The sequence below is a fragment of the Ramularia collo-cygni genome, assembly GCF_900074925.1.
Source record: "Ramularia collo-cygni strain URUG2 genome assembly, contig: RCC_scaffold40, whole genome shotgun sequence".
Lineage (NCBI taxonomy): Eukaryota > Fungi > Ascomycota > Dothideomycetes > Mycosphaerellales > Mycosphaerellaceae > Ramularia > Ramularia collo-cygni.
Genome location: NW_019716294.1, coordinates 1 through 2,675, shown reverse-complemented (window position 1 = coordinate 2,675; position 2,675 = coordinate 1).

Below are 2,675 nucleotides of genomic sequence, written 5' to 3'. Positions count from 1 at the left end.
ATCTAATCTAACTCCTAAAAGACTATAAGGAAAAGTATAGAGTCTATACTCTTATAAAGATAAAGAAATATAAAGGAAAAGTTACTAAGAGAAGACCTTAGGTACTTAAGCTTATATCCCTAGATATTTATAGCCCTCTTCTAAAGTCCAGACTAGGATATTAATACTAGCTAAAAATTGTTAATAACTTCTTAAGAAAGAAATAGGGATATCTACTTATTAGTAGAGAGGATGCCCTAGCTACTCTAAAAATCTAGAAGCTAAAAGCTAAAAGAAAAACATCTTTAAAATTAAAGACAATAAGATTAGATAATGTACCTAAACTTACTAGTCTACTAAAATAGTAGAAGAAGGATTTAGGAATCTACTTTAATATAACAGATATATATAACTCTATTTAGAATAGAGTTATAGAAAGATCTATCTAAATATTAGAAGATGYAGTAAGGGTAATAATTAAAGAATTAGGAATGCTAATTGAATTTTAGCCTAAAGCCCTAGTAGCCTAGTTTAAAATAAGGAATAGGCTGCTAAATAATAATAATAATAAGTTCTATTATAGTCTAGTGCGGGCGAGGCCCATGCAGACTTTACTACGTAGTGTCTCTATAGGAGAAAACCCTTTCTTCTTACGCGGGTTGAAAAACTCCCCCATCCCTTAGGTGTTTGCCTCGTATGTGCTGCGAGCTCTCCTCGGTTAAGTACGCCGTTCTTTTATGCTCCTTGCTTCTATTCCTACCCTGCCTACCCGCTCCGCTCTATATCTCTACGGTCCTACGCTTCCTTCCGCTCTTAGACTAGTCGTTCTACCGCGGGGCTTAGCTTGAACTACTCGAGAAATCCTTCCCTAATAATCTATTTCGCGATCCTCTATACGTCTTCGGGGTCGTTTAGAATAACTTAGATGTCTTTGCTTCTCGTCCTTCGTAGCTAGTCTCCGCGTCCCCTCGCCTACTCTAAGTAGTATAGAAGCATGTGCTTAATATTTTAGTAGGGGTATCCGTATTAGCATGCCTTGCTTTCTACCTCTAGGACTCTCCGCCTCCGGAGGTATTCCCGGAGGCCGATATGTTCGGTCCTTAACTATGTTATTATACTTAATTAGGCCCTTATTAGCCCTTCGTAGATAGTATGCGGAGGTTTGTAGCCTCCCCCGCTCCGGTCCGGCGTTATTGTGTTATCCTTTCTTATAGCTACGTTCTAGTTCCTCGTTTAGGCCGCTATAAAGTACCGGCGGTCCCTCCCCTAGTAACGGTTCTAGCGGTCCTTCTATTATTCTAGGGACCTCTCCTTAAGATCCCTAATTATCTTTCGCTTTTCTTGGATTTCCCCTTTCGTCGGGGCCCGTAGTGCTACGTATGTTCCTATGTTAATTAGTGTAGGCATCTCTCTGTTCTACGTCGCTATGTCCTCTTACCTCTATGTCTTAAGTCTGTTGTTACCGGGCTAGCGGTTGTGTATGGCTCTTATAATGTACTTTTAACATAGCTAGTTAGCCGTAAGCGCGGAGTGTTATATCCTAAGTTGCCGGAGGTATATGTCGATAGGGAGCACGTTCGTTTCGTGTTCGAGGGTACGGAGGGGTACCGACTTATATACTCCGGTAACCTTACGGAGCGCCTTTGCCTAGGTTCTTTCTAGTTCCGTAAGGAGCACTTATAGAACTCGTCCTTTATTGTTGTCGTAGGCCTAGATCGGGCTACCGTACGTTATTACCGGGCGCACGATTGCCGTGTAGAGTTGCTTGGCCTATACGAATGTGGCGCCCTATGTGGACGTTATAAGCCTGTTTAGGGATTCTATAAGGCCTAGTATCCTAACGCATGTCTCCGGCTTTGATGTGTGGCCTTAAATCGTAATAGTGGCTCTTATGTTGTGTTTCGTGCGGCTCCTCGTAAAGTGGATAAGTTAGTACTTCTCCGGGGCGAACCTTACGCCGTGCTTCTCTACCTATCGTTCGYATCTCGTRTRGAGTTCCTCGAGCCTTCTATAGTTGCCTTCCGTTATCGTTAACTAKGTTAGGATGTTAGTGTCGTCTACAAACCCGCTAGCTATAGAGTTCTAGRAGTCTAGTAGGGGTAGGAGCTCCGACACGAATACTAGGAAAAGCGCTAGAGAGAGGGTCGATCCTTATAGGATGCCGGTTTCGGTGTCCCTCCTCGCGCTAGTAAAGGATCCTAATTTTAGTGTAGTGGTCCTTTCGGTAAGGAATAACCCTATAAAGCTAGTTATCCATTCCGGGAGTCTTATCTTCCTTATAATGTAGATAAGTCTTTCGTGCGATACGTAGTCGAACGCTCCCGAGATGTCGAGATATAGGAGGGACGCGACCTTGCCTTTGCCTCCCTTCTACACGGCTCGGATCTTTTCTATTAGTAGTTCTATCGCGGTTAGGGTAGATCGTCTTAGCCGTCCTCCTATTTGGCCTTCCGGGAGGAGGCCCTTTTCTTCTAGTAGTGCTAATATTCGGCTCGCTACGATCTTCTCGAGAAGCTTGCCTATAGTGTTAAGGAGGGCTATTAGTCTGTACGCCTTTAGTACGGTATATGTCGGTTTCTAAGGCTTCCTTAGGACTACCGTAATAGATTCTTTGTAGTATAGCGGATAGTATCCGATCCTTAGGTAGGCCGTAAAGAGGTGTGCTAGCGGAGCGTGTAGGGACTTATATTGCTTTA